The following is a 14,472-nucleotide window of genomic DNA, read 5'->3' on the forward strand; positions in this document are numbered from 1 at the left end:
TTGTTACAGGCCTCGAGGCCCGCAAGAAAGCCTGTGAGAAAGGCTAATGGGCCACCCTGCAAGAAACACCCTAAGAAAGCTGCACTGCCACATAAAAAATGAAGGATCCCAGACTTACTTGCTGAGAAGTATCCAGAGTAAGTCGCATGCCGTCACTGTAAGGAATGTTGCAGAACATTTGTGGCCCAGCCAATAAATTCAGGAAGGCATGACCCAACACATTCTACACATACTTCAAATGTCCAATGTGACGACCAAAAAATTTCTTAATGTGATTATGCCATGTTTATGTTTTGTACCTTGGGAACGCGTAGGCTATCTGGCCCATTGAATGACATGACCGCACTCCTGTTTTCGCGTTTACTAGGAAACAGGAAGCCATATCAAACCCTCACTCGCGGCTGTTCCTTATCTGGAGGCTCTCCCGGCACGAGTGCAAGCGGACGAAAACGAATTTCAGCGAAGGATAGTGTAGTGAAACAGCGCATTCCTGCTTTGCTCCGCGCAAGAAATTTGTAAACCGCAATCAGTTAATTACTCGAAAAAATTACTAAAAGTCGAAGCTATTTTTTAGTTGTTTAACACTGTCTCAGAGTGACCATTGCTACTTCACAGGTACCAAAGCGCGGCATAGTAAAACAAAAAAGTCAGGATGTTTACATAATTAACGAGCGCATGCCATTGAGAAACTGAACGCCGAGATCGTGGCCGGCGCATCAAGGATGCTAAGAGAAAAAGAAAGTTTCCCGATAGGTGGCGGCGTTTTCGAATTCTTCAGCCGGGGGATTTTTGTGAAACACCCTGTATATACGAATATTGACTTACAAACCACATCATAGGCTACACCAGCGGCACCTACGCTACGAGGGAGAGCTGGTGTTAAGAGAGGTGTTAAGGATGATGTGCATTGCAATACAAAATATTCTTTTTGGTGTTCTGGATGACCGGATGACGGTTTCTTCTGCACAGTGTTGCCTTGGTTATGAATCCGTGGCGCAAGCACCCGCGCAAGCGCTTTTAGTCCGGTGAATTCGCTGAGTTCATTTGTCAATGTTTTTTCCGATGTTGATTTATTACTGATTGCGTGTTGAGTAAAGCGGTCGGTATTCCCACCCTTTTCGGGAACCAGACTATCGTGAGCTTGCTGACGGTACGTGATCAACTCTTTGTAGAAGTTCAGGTATGGAGCAGCTGCAGCTTCTCTGACAGCTCGCGATCGAGGATCCCTACTACTGTACGTAGATGGTCCCGGGTGACATCCCTAAACTTTACATAGTTGCAAGTTACGTTTAAGTCGTCGACAACAGTTCCGAAATCTTTCGCAGTGGTTCCACTCCTGTTCCGATTTCCTGCCCCATACTGACATAAAAATCTCCAATATTGCGCCAAAGTGATCAAAAAGGAGAAGCTAGGGCCCGGTTTCACCAAGGCTGGTTAACTTTGAACCATGATCGAGGGTTCCTAAATCTTGAAGTTAGCACTCAGTTTCTTACAAGCGTTAGTTTGTGACGTGACAATAACTCTCTTTAGCGTTAAGCTCAAGTTAAGTTACCGTTGCTCTCGGATCAAATGTTAACCAGCGTTCGTGAAACTGGGACTAGGAGTTGCAGATTGTAGGCAGCGATTGTAGATCACTAGATGGAAAAGTTTCAGATTACCGCTACCCGTTCCCCTTAGTCGCTGTAATGTCTATTGGTCGAATCTGGTCTTGTAGCTCTTTTTTGTTCGTGCACCCGCCGCCATGTACCTTCCAAGCTTAAGAGTTTGCTGATAGGCTGTTGTTTTGGGTACCGTTACGTCAGCGACATTATCTACATCCTGCTAGTCGGAAACTAATGTTCAAGATGCATGTACTCCGCGGACAAGTGCAGCCACAGGTCAGAGTACGGGAAAAAGTCCGAGAAGGCAAGAAAAAAAAAACGATGTGGAACGACGATGAGTGTGGCTGCACGAAGTCGGAAGGAAATACTACCCGTCGATGATCATTTGGTTTTAAGGAGAAGAGAACTTCCGATGCTGCCTAGTACGACGTTGTCTCTGACGTTTAAGGACCCGCTGGAGTTTTCGCCGTTGCAGTAATCCACGTTATACAAAGTATGTACTCCCGAATCTCACTTCAGACAACGTGTTGTTGGTTTTCACTTCGTCGGGGAACCTAGGCTGAGTGCAGCTAAAAAAACAAAAACGCAGTACTGCTCGGCTACCTAGTACAAAATTAACAACGTCGAATTCTCGTTCCGTCTGCAGAAAAAATCTAGAACCTAATACGCCCTCAAGAGGCGCTCTCCTTCTGCCGTATTCCCACTCCGCCGTCGGGTAAGCTTAGAGGAGGCCTCCCTTTGATTCTCGAAGTGCCTTTTACCCATGTCCCTTCCCTTGGCCTTCTCATACTGATGAACCACCTTCAAACTGTCATCGAGTGTCTAGTATCAGTTTGCTACAGAGTTGTCAGACTGTACAGTGTATATAAAGAGTTTTCTACAGGGTTGTCAGACTCTACAGTGTATATAAAGAGTTTGCTACAGAGTTGTCAGACTCTACAGCGTATATAAAGAGTTTGCTACAGAGTTGTCAGACTCTACAATGTATATAAAGAGTTTTCTACAGAGTTGTCTCTCTACAGTGTATATAAAGATAAGCATCAATACTTATATATACTTCAATAAACATCAAGTTTATTGAAGTTCAAGATTTATTTCTTGCACTTATGCGTTTTAGGATACAATGAACGTGCAGGGAGGTCGCAAAAGACTACATTTATTGTTTTGTGACCTTGCTACAATGGCAATATATATTTTAGGAATGACAATGGTCAGGTACGCTCTCTAAATTTATAGCACTCAATTTTAGGTTGGAATGAGCAATGAATAGCAACTTCCCTCCTGATATTTTCTCATATATGCTAAATTTTAAATTTAATGTGATCGAATATGTGATAATATAATAATAACATATAGGAATATAATATGTGATAAATGAATGTGATCAACAGTAGATGTAAACAACATGAGTAGCCAGAGAAGTGCATTCTCAATAAATAATTTTCTTATAGCGTATATGTGCATGCCTAGTAACTGAAATAATTATCACAGTTCCCTGACAAATTTTAATTACTGAGGGTGTACTGTAGAGGCTGCTTCGGATCTACAACAGTTCATACACGGTATTATATACTGTGAATGCCTTTAAAAATCCCATGTGACACATATGCCTTTACTTTCTGGAGGTGCTGTGGTAGTCAAAGTGGCATTACGCAGGTTCTGCAACCATTTCTCGAGTATGTCGAGACAGCTGTGAAGTAACCTGCATTGATGATGATTATTCCAATTTTTATGGTGAATCGACAACAAAGGAAATAATACATCAGAACATTGGTTTGGGTGCAACCAGTTAAAAATGAATATGTTGTTTAATAAATGCATTGGACAAATGTTAAAACATCAGTTTAAAACATGGTTTACAATCCCTGTATCTTCTAAAAATTAAAAAGATTAAAAACCATTCTAAAAAGAATATGGGGAACTCTTCTAAAAAGAATTATAATCTCTAATTATTATATTGCTGGGTGAAGGAGCCTAAAGTGTAAGGTGTGTTTCTGATGTGAACATGTAAGAAAATATGCAAAACTGAGAGAGGCTAACCACAGTGCGCGCACTGAGGTTGTTCCTTCCTGTAAAGTAGAAACCAGTGGATGAGGAACGTGATACTTACCTGTACACCCAGTCGTATCACACTGCACAGATTATTCACTGGGTAGCCCTCATGACAAAACCTGTATTGAGAGACCACTTTTGCCTTAAAAACTGCTACAAATAGCACGACACGCTACAAATTATTACTATCGTAACAAGCTGACGATACAGCTCAGACACAAAGGCGTTATTCAAGTCGCGCCACACCACCGTTACGTAGGATTCTTTGTCACAAATCAAACCAGGGCACAAAACAATACCAATACATGAAAAAAGGTGACAATCGTGGTCTCATTATGACGTAATACCGAACTTGTGCGTGAAGGTAATTCAAAGAAATGAATGTGGCACTTGCTTCCGCAGAGAACACGGTGTACCATGCTAGCAATGCATGCAAAAAAGCGCTCGAGTGCTCCACGTATATTGATGACAACACTACCTGTGTAGTGTAAGGTGTTCTTTCAAGCATATTATGCACTCAAACTGTATTTGCCGCCGGGTAAAATGCAAGTGTGCTCGATTGAACGTCGGAAGAGCGATCAAGCAACCTGCATCCAGTGCTCGTTTTGGGCAAAAAACACTTCATAATGGTCAACTAAATATACAGAATGGACGCCTATTTATTCCTCGATAAAGAGTGACTCACCTGTATAAATTTAGGCCCTGTAACCTTGCTAGTACGGTTGGTACGACCGTAATTGCAAGAAGTTGCCATGATCGCTGCGGCGACTGTTGTGGGTACAGTAAGATGGCGGCCGGTTTCTTCACGCTCGCGCTCCCTATCCGCGATCCAGCCTTTTACAATCGAGATCAGTGGTTATCCCGCGTGACCACACAGGGTTGGTAACAAATGGAGCACCTCGGCTGTAGTTTGGGGTCAGAAAGTCTTCCACTAACACAGTCCATGACCAGCGGATGACTGCGCCCGGTCGGTCACCACTCGGGGATAGCAGAATCTCATTCACGGCGCGCTAAGTCCGTTCTCTAGAGTCCTCCTATATTAACTCTATTGGGCGAAGTGTGTGTTCCTTCGTCCGTCCTCCGTCGTCATCGCCCTCAGACTCAAGGTCATGTTGCCTCTGCACGTATTATTTACAACAATAATAATAATTGGGGGTTTATGGGTGTTTACGTCTGCTATTTCACTGCAATAGTTGATGATGATTGGAAGTTTAATGGCGCACTGACAACAAAGATCATAATGCGCCATAAACTGTGGTATGATTGAGACAGTGGTGATGTTACGGTTATTTAAGAGTAAACACGATGACTAATAAAAGATGAGTGTATACGTGTAAAACATTACTCTTCGACTACAAAAGGCTAATAACGCCAACGTCTCTCAGGAAATCAAAGACGCTTGTAAAAGGGACGAGAGCCTCTTCACCAAGCAATAGGGCTGGGTGAAGAGGTAAGAAGTATTTATAAAATACCTTGAAATGATGTTGGCGATGGATTTCATGATGTGTGCATGTGATGAGTATGTGTACAACAGAAAGGAGCTGACCACAGTGCGCACACCGAGGTGACTCTTCTCCCCGAAGTAAGAACCCGTGTGTAAGGTACGTATGGCCTATACGTAACCTCGCTCGTAAAGTGCACAACAGGCGGCTTTCCAGCTGGTCTCCTGTATCCTGAATGTGAGGTTTAATTAAGTTGAGCTTGTTATTTGTTTGCGTGTTCCAAAATACTTGCCACATTCTGTGCAGTGATTTCTTGAGTGCCGATCTCATGTCTTGCACGGACATATCAAAAGGTGTGATGTCATTTTGGAGAGCAGCTGCAGCTGCTTGATCTGCTGACTCATTTCCTTTGATGCCTATGTGGCTGGGCACCCAGCATAGGATAAGAGCGTAGCCCTTCGTTCTTATCAAACTGGCTAAAGATCTCGCTCGCTGCACAAGAAAGTTTTTTGTTACGTGCTGATTACAGATTGCATTAATGGAGCTCAAGGATTCTGTATATATAACAGAAGTATTGACAATTCGCTCAAACGTCTTCCCAATACAACTCGTAAGGGCGATAGGTCTGTAACTGGCTGGATTCGATGCTTCCTTTCTTGGCTTGAGAAGGGGAATGACAGTCGCAGTCTTCCATAATAATGGTAATGTTCCCTCTGCCCAAATGCGGTTAAAGAAAAGGAGCAACCATTTTTTTTGAGTCATCAGACAAGTGGCACAGCATAGAGTAGGTTACCCTGTCTGGGCCCGGGGCAGTGGCTTTAGCAGCAAACAGATATCGCTGAAGCTCCACCACCGTGAACGGCTGATAGTATACGTACTCATCACCACCACTTATTGGAATTTTCCGTTTCTCAGCGTTTGTTTTTACTCTGAAAAATTCGGGATTGTAATGGGATGAATCAGAGATGCGTTCAAAATGTTGTCCGAGCGCATACGCCTGTTCTTGTAGGCTTCCGCACACCTGCCCGTTGACTTCTAAGAGAGGGATTGTATAACTGCGGTGTTCTCCTCTGATTTTGCGAAGTTTGTCCCACACCACTTTGGATGGGGTACTGTGAGATAGGGAAGACACGAAGTTGTTCCAAGATGACCGCTTTGCTTGTTTCCGCGTCCATCTGGCCTTGGATCTCGCCTTTTTAAACAAAAGAAGATTTTGTGATGTGGGGTACCTTCGAAATGTACCCCACGCACGATTTTGAAGTTTACGAGTTTCATTGCACTCGCTGTTCCACCATGGCTTGGGTCGTTTCGGTAGACGACCGGAAGTCTGGGGAATGGATTGTGTTGCTGCATCGAGGATGACGTTGGTAATTGTTGGCCTCTTCAATCGTCATCCTCTCCACAGGGATTAACGACAGGTCACATTTTTTAGAGAAAGCATTCCAGTCAGCATGTTGGAGGTTCCATCTAGGAGGGCATGCTATCAGACTATTGACTGCAGAGATATATTTCAGGACCACTGGAAAGTGATCACTCCCAAGTGGGTTTTCTTCCAGGCTCCATTCTATATCTTGATATAGAGATGGACTGCAAAGCGATAAATCTAAGACCGGAAAAGACTGACTCGAACAATGGACGTACGTCGGTGCTAATGTATTTAAAAGACAGATGGAGGTTGATAACATTGACCCTTTCCAACATTTTCCCTCGGCCGTCGGTTCTTGCACTGCCCCAAGGCGGATTGTGGGGATTAAAGTCGCCTAAGAGTATAAAAGGAGTTGGAAGTTGGCTGAGTAAGTGTTCTATATCCCTCTGTGCAAAACTTCTTGATGGTGGCAAATAGACCGAGCAGATGGTGACAACTCTGTCCAGACACATCTGCACAGCTACGGCTTCCAAGTCTGTAACCAAACGGACTTCTTTGGACGGGACCTCGTGTGACGACAGCCACACCGCCAGATGCGCGAGTGGCGTCGGTTCGATCTCTTCGAAATACATTGTGTCTACGAATTGGATTTGGTGTGTGTGTGCTTAAATATGTTTCTTGGAGGCAGAAACATGCTGCATTGTACTTGTCGAAGACATAGCTAAGTTAGAAAGTAAACCACGGCAGTTCCACTGGAGGAAGTGGTTCATAACGGTCACACTAAAAAGGAGGAAAAGAAAGCGCAGCACTTGGTGACACCGACTAGAAAAGACTTGTACCATTTAGGGGGGATGGACTCTTCGCGGGGGTTGTTTCTGTTGGTCATTCCCTTTGAAACCCCTTCCTCGTCCTTCTTCTCGTTTTTCCTTTCCTTGTGAATGAATGCTGGGGAGGCTCGACGATGACTTCTGCGACATGCAGTCGCCATCGTCGACCTCCATACTTTGGGTGCCTTTTTGGGAAGGGGCTTTTACGACCCCGTCCCAAACTGACTGTGTGCCATCGACCTTAGAGCAGGCCGTGGCTGTTTCTTTGTGGCCAGTTGAACCGCTGGCCTCCGTCACGGCAGAAGACACCGGAGTGTCTCCAGCCTTCTCAGGTTGGGGAGTGTAGAGTGGGGACTCAGAACCCGAAAAACAAGTGTGTGTCTCCACGGACTTCCTCGGTGGCGCCACTCCCCTACGCACCACATCGGAAAAACTTCCTTTCTTTCTGAACTCGAGCTGTGCTCGTGCTGCTTTGTAGTTTAAGTTCTGTTTCGTTTTTATTTCTCAATATTTCTTTTTCTTCTTTCCATCGTGGGCAGGACCGAGAATAGACAGGGTGCCCCCCCTCACAGTTAGCACAGTGGAAGCTTTTGTGCACGACTCAGGAGTATGTTCTTTGCCAGCACATCTGGGACACACCAACTGTCCTCGACATACTTGGGAGCTGTGCCCAAACCACTGGCATTTGAAACAGCGACGAGGGTTTGGAATAAATGGCCTGACATGGCAATTGGCATAACCGGCTTTGATAGTAGAAGGAAGTGTGTGCAGCTTAAACGACAGGATGATATGCTTTGTCGGGATCTCTGTGCCATCTCTCCGCATAATTATACGTTTGGCAGAGACGACGCCTCGCTCTTTCAAGCTCTATTCGATTTCAGTTTCGCTGCACTTGATTAACTCTTCTTCGGAAATGACTCCCTTAACGGTGTTCAGTGTTCGGTGGGTTGTAACTGAAACATGTATATCCCCGATGTTTTTTAGAGATTGCTGTGCTGTACTTTGTTGTTTACTATTGACCTCTACCTGAATGTCTCCTGAGATCAGTTTCCTAGCATGAAACGACTTTCTTATTACGTGTTCGAGTGCCCTAGCAACAAGAAAAGGAGATGATTTACATAGTTGTTTAGTCTCGTTATCTGAGTGAAGAATCAGGAACTTGGCAAACCATGGTTCCGGACAACTTAGGTCAGAGAAATTCAATGTTCGTTCTTCGGTGCGGCTCCTCTTCGGGCGCCGATCGGGGTTTTTTTTAGGTGATCGTGTCCATAGGAAATAATGAATGACATTCGGTGCAGACGTCCTGCCGGCCACCACAGAGCCCAACCAGGGGACCGCACACAACGCAGTAGCAGGTACCTCTGCATGATACCCAAGTGCAGCTTTCTGGAGAGTGAAAAGAACTGCCCAAGGTTGACCCTTGCCACCAAAGAAGGTGGAGAGAATAAGGGAGAAGGGAGGAGAGAAGATAAAGAGAAAGCAATGAAAAGTGAGATGGCGACTAACTGAATAATTCTGGCCGGGCCTTCCAGGACCACCCGTCTATGGGAAGCAGGGGCCAAAGCAGTGTGTTGTTTTCCCGGAGGGGCCCCGAAGGGTCCAAACCAACCTCCGAGTCCACTCAACTGCCAGGATCCCCCTTTCCCCAGACACGGGAAAGCCACGCACAGCTATACGGGGGGGGGGGGGGTCTCCCTCCTGCGGCGGCCCAACCGTGAGTGCAGGAGGGGGCTACTGCGGCTGCTGCCGGGCGATGGGGGCGCCAAGTTTCCGACGCCGAGTCACTGCAATAGTAAACTATGCGAAGAACATTATTTCATCCCTCACGTCATCACCAGCAATGGTGTAGAGTGTTGCCCCTGACGATGAAATTCCCCATTCATTATCGTGAAATAAAGTTGTTGTCGATGCAAGAACAAGTAGCGATGTTACTATAAATCGCAAGGTGCGCATGTTAGACTAATATATGCACTTAAACTGCGAGTCGCTTGCCAGATAGCACACGAATGTATCAGTTGCACCCGATTCCACCACGAATTCCAGATCTAAGAGTAACACCCAACTTCTTACCCACCCCCGAGTCCTGGATAGGCACTGTGCCCGAAAAAGTCAGACCCTACATAACGGGATCGTACACCATATACCCCATACTAGCGAGGAACAAATAGGCAGCGTGCAGCAGGCTGACCACATGCTTGCCATACCAAGATCAGTCTGGATTTTTTCATAGATCTCTTCTTTCTCGGGTTACCGCGATGTAGCTATAGTGCTCAGCGAAGCCTGCTCCAAGCTTTCCTCCCTAGCCCCATAGCTTTGAGATTGAGTAGTAGAACTAAAAATTTAGTGGTGATTTAGCGGAAAATGCGAGAGAAATGCGTTAGCGTGAAGCGCCTCTTGCGGTCTATACTTGGCTCTGGATACCCACTTCCGGTCTAAATCCGACTTCCGCGTGTCCACTTCCCGTGTATACTTGACTTCCGGTATCAACTTCCGGTCCGCCTGGAGTTCCGGATCTAGATTTCCGGTCTCCCCTGACTTCTGGTTGTCCACCTCCAGTCGATACTTGACTTCTGACCATTGACCATTTAATTAGCCTCAATTACTTTGAATTACCCTTTAATTACTGTCACTTTTCTTTAATTGGCGTTAATTACCTTTAATTACACTTAATTACCTCCTGTAACTCGCGGTTACCTTCGGTAATCTTTCATTTCACTTAATCTTTGTCTTATTTGCAAATCTTAAATTCGTTATCTTGATCGTTATCTTGAAAAATCAAAATCTTGAAACTCAACTTTTGTTGCTTTCAGTGCCCTTAATTTCATTAATTACTTTTAATTGCTCTTACTTTTAATTACCTTCAACTACTTCCATTTACATTTACCCTCTTATATACCCTTTACATGTCCACTTATACTTCTGTCTCGGTGAGGCTTCATCATCTCATACGCAGACACACACACACACACACACACACACACAGCTTTTTCTATTTTGACTCTCCCAATGCTAACGCATTAAAATGAGAGCATGTAGTAGAATGGCAGCAATATTTAATGATAATAGCTCTAGTGGTGTCAATGTGCAGATGAATGATGCGTCTACCGAGGTCCTCCTCGTACGGCTCCTGCTTCTCAAGCATGTGACACCTTGCTTATTAATGCGATAGTTCAGGCTGCCGTGCTGTGCGTAATATTCTGGAATATAAGAACTTTTTGTACTGACCACGGTACTTTAAAGCTGATTGGACACCTTTAATATACAATGTAGGTGTTCTTGTTTTGTCCGTACCGCAGCTGCACTTTTATGGCCCTGTGTTTTCAGGTTTTATGTTTTTTGAAAATCGGCGCTAAGAAATCACGTACACGTCAAAGTACACTTCCGGGTACGAAATAAAAAAGATCACTTTTTAGATTGGCAGAAAGTGCGGAACAGCTGTGCTGCGTCTCCAATGGTTAGAATGCTTCAGTGCCCTTCTTGACGCCTGAATTGGCACTGCTCCAAGTTCATTTAGGGTTTTTTTACCGGAAGTGACGATGATGCAAATCGGGGGATAAAAACCGGCTTTACCCGAAAAGAGAGGGCCCTTGCACGTGTCTCGCGCAAGCCAAAGCACTTTATAATAATCCAGTGGCATGAATGACAATAATGAAATGACATTTATGCAGGATAGCTGGTCCTCAAATGGGCTTGAGAAACGAGAAGATAGACAGGTAATATAATCAAAACGACCATGAAAGTATTTCAGCAACACTTTTCATGTGTATTCGAATTGGGAGCCGAAGAAGAATCCAGATGCAATCAGAAGTGCAGACCAGAAGGGAACTTGTTCAGAGATACGAGGAGATCTGCATCCCTGAAGGCAAATCATTATTTTGTGCATCTTGATACAGACCGGTGATGGGGAAAGGGCCCGCCATTGTCGGCCTCAAAGCGGTGGGAAATGTCACGACTATCGCCCTCGGGGAATGTTCTGATCTTCTAAGGGAACTGTGCAGACATATGTCTTAAAGCGTCTCAGGAAACCTCAGGGAAAACCCCAGACAGTACAGCCGGCACCGAGATTCGAACCCGGTTACGTCCCAGCCTCGACGTGACACAGCCAGCACGCTAACCACTGCGCCACGCGAACGGGTATTGATAATGACCGACGCATGCCTTGTAGCATCTGGACCGCTTTCAATGACACGCAATGACGAGGGGGAGGGGCGTTTGAATTCTGTGACCCAGTGTGACACTCGTAGCTGCTGCTGTTTTCTTTTCTCTTTTTTTTATAGATTATCTGGCCTTTTTGAACCATGTTTTGGGAGATATTGCAAGTTCTTCGGGAGGTTATTAGGCGGTGCTGGGAAAAAAATCTGTTGCCTTTACCGAATCAGTTTACGTAGATCAAAAGAAAAACAAAAACAAAATCAATAACAATCAATTACAACGAAGGTTATGTGACGCGCAATCCACACAGTGACGCATCCTATTTTTTTAAAGACAATAGCACAATAGCTTTTTTTCAGTAAATATTTCTGCACGACGTTCTGTTCTTTGATGACGTAAACATCTGGACAATAATTGTTCTCTTGTCTTCGTATACAGTACGGTAAAATAAACACAGACCCCAAGAATGACATTCCGCTAGATATGGCCGCGAAGCAACTGTGGCTATGAGCGGAGAACCTCACTTTTTTACAGAACTATGAAGTCCTCCACGGATAAGCGCAGACTCAACCAAAAGTATGCACAGTATCGCGACAGAAGTAGTCGAAAAAAATTAGTAATAATTATGCTTTAGCCCCGCCTGCTTGATTTTCGCACAGAAGCGCGCGCGAAATGTGCTTCTAGAGGAGCAGGTGTCTCCGCCTTCATTATTTTTGCCTTCTTTGTGATAAGACGGTTACATAGTTTTCTTTTTGATAAGACGGTTGACACCAGCATCAAGGTCATCGCCTAGGTACGAAAGAAAAAACAAGAGGCGGGAACACTTCCTCCTCTCCCAGTACCTTCCGTGCGCTTTTGTTTGCGACAATCAAGCGGGCGGGGCCAAAAGCGGAATTTTTACTATTTTTTTAGTCGATTTCTGTTGCGATGCTGTGCATAGTTTTTGTTGGGTCTCTGGCTGTCCGTAGAGGACTTCATATTTGTGTAAAAAAAGCGAGGTTCACTTGGGAATTTTCAAAGTCCGATTAAAAAAATAAATTTCCCTCAATTAAAAATTGTCAAAAGCCTTCCTAAATAGCGGAAAAGTTCCCAGAAGGCAATTGCCGAAAGTTCCACAATCCTCCGGCGAGTACGTCGCCAGTTATTTTTTATCACCTTAGGTGAAACACCCTGTATCTGTAGCTGAAAAATTGAGACTGTCAGCGGAATGCGTATCAGGTTCTCCAAACACAAGATCGCATGTTACTAGAAGGAGCTGCCGAATCTCAAAACGAACGATCCCCAGCCAATTACAAAATTAACAACAACAAGAAAAAAAGCTATTATTTTATAGCACAGTAAGATTGACTTAAATTTACACGTTTTCATGCATGCTTGATATGTGGCAAAATTATTGCCGTTTCCCCCACATCCTCCGTAGATAAATTTCAGGCAATCCAGAGATCTTGGATTGAAGTAGAACCTCGTGATTTTTGCCTTGCACGGGCCTTCAGCAGGAGCCATGTAGCAGACATTGGGACGATCCGCTATTGGTACAAAGAAAATGAGGGGTCAAATAATGGAAGCAGCAATAGCTATATAGGGACCGTGCAGTAAAGTTTCGGAGGGGAGAAAGAAGCCGCAAAGGAACGCCGACAAACGAGCAGCGGCCGTGTTTTGTTCGGGACAATCGTCCACATTTCGTTTGCTTCCCTTATCTGCTTTTACCTGAGTGGCAGGGAAGTCGGCAGTAAGAAAAAGGAGACATAGAGAGCGAGCGGACCACTGACCTCTATAGTAATACGCTGGATAGCGGATTGAGGGTGCAACCGTACGGTCACCGCCGCCATCTTGCGAAGCTCAAAACATTGCTGTCCGCGATTCAGCTGCATATTCTGCATGCGCCTTTGCGTAGCATTTTTGTGGTGTCATGCCCGCCTGCTGTGGTTATGGGTGTACTGCCCGTACTGGCAAGATACCGGGGACGACATTTCACAAGTAAGTAACTTAGTTTTACTAATAAATGTGATTTATTAGTCCACGAGCGGGGCGACAAAACGTTGCTGTTGAAGCATGTGCGCGGCACATTGTGACTCGTGTCTCAAGATCTAAACGTTAAACTTTAAGCAGTACGTTATCTGGATAGAGTCATTGTGATAGTCCAGACTTCCTGCAGTTCACGGGTATGGTCTCGGCACGTAGCAGGCGTTGAAGTGCGCTTGTCAGGTGTGGCATCTACGGCTTAGTTTGTTTGTCACGGTATCGACGATTGCTTGCTTGGATCAGCCTTGTCATCCCTGCATTAACTGATGGCATAAATTGTTCAATGCAGGTTCCCTCACAGCCGCCCACAACATTTAAAAAAGTGTGTGGTGAATGTCAGGCGGAAGGACTGGACGCCGTCGAGGACATCACTGGTCTGCAGCAAACATTTTAAAGACAGGTGGTTCGACAGAACAGGGCAAACCGTTCGACTGAGGCCTGACGCTGTGCCCAACAAGTTCGACTTCCCAGAACACCTAAAGAAAGTAATAATGCATACGTCATATGTAGAGACCGGATTTATATGAAACTAAAAGCTGGTTGAACAGACATGCACGAAAAATTAATTAATCTTGCTCAAAATATGCACCTCTAGAATTTCACTTGCATGGATTTAAAACACGCAACAAATTCACTGGGGCAAAAGTATCTTACTTTATGCAGCGTACAAAAAGCATGCACAGTTGAAAGCATAGATCGAGAAGTTACCAGTCAAAAGGAACTCCCTACGAAGTTACCGTGTGAAAAATGTAACTAAGTTAACAACGAAGTTATTCAGCCCGAAACTTAACTCGCAGTTACGGAGTTACTTAAAAAAAGAACGAGTTACTCCCACGTTACTTCGGACACAAAATAGCAGTGCAGCTACACTACACAGGTGCAGCTCGTGTGAGCAGTTGAGTTCGACCCTGACTTGCCTGCGTTGAGTTTTCGCTGATGTCCAACAATGCGAACGCTTTGCATCTTATTCCCTGTGGGCACACAATGGTTCAGCTTCATTTCAATAGCAG

Source organism: Ornithodoros turicata, chromosome 1 (genome assembly GCF_037126465.1).
Source record: "Ornithodoros turicata isolate Travis chromosome 1, ASM3712646v1, whole genome shotgun sequence".
NCBI lineage: Eukaryota > Metazoa > Arthropoda > Arachnida > Ixodida > Argasidae > Ornithodoros > Ornithodoros turicata.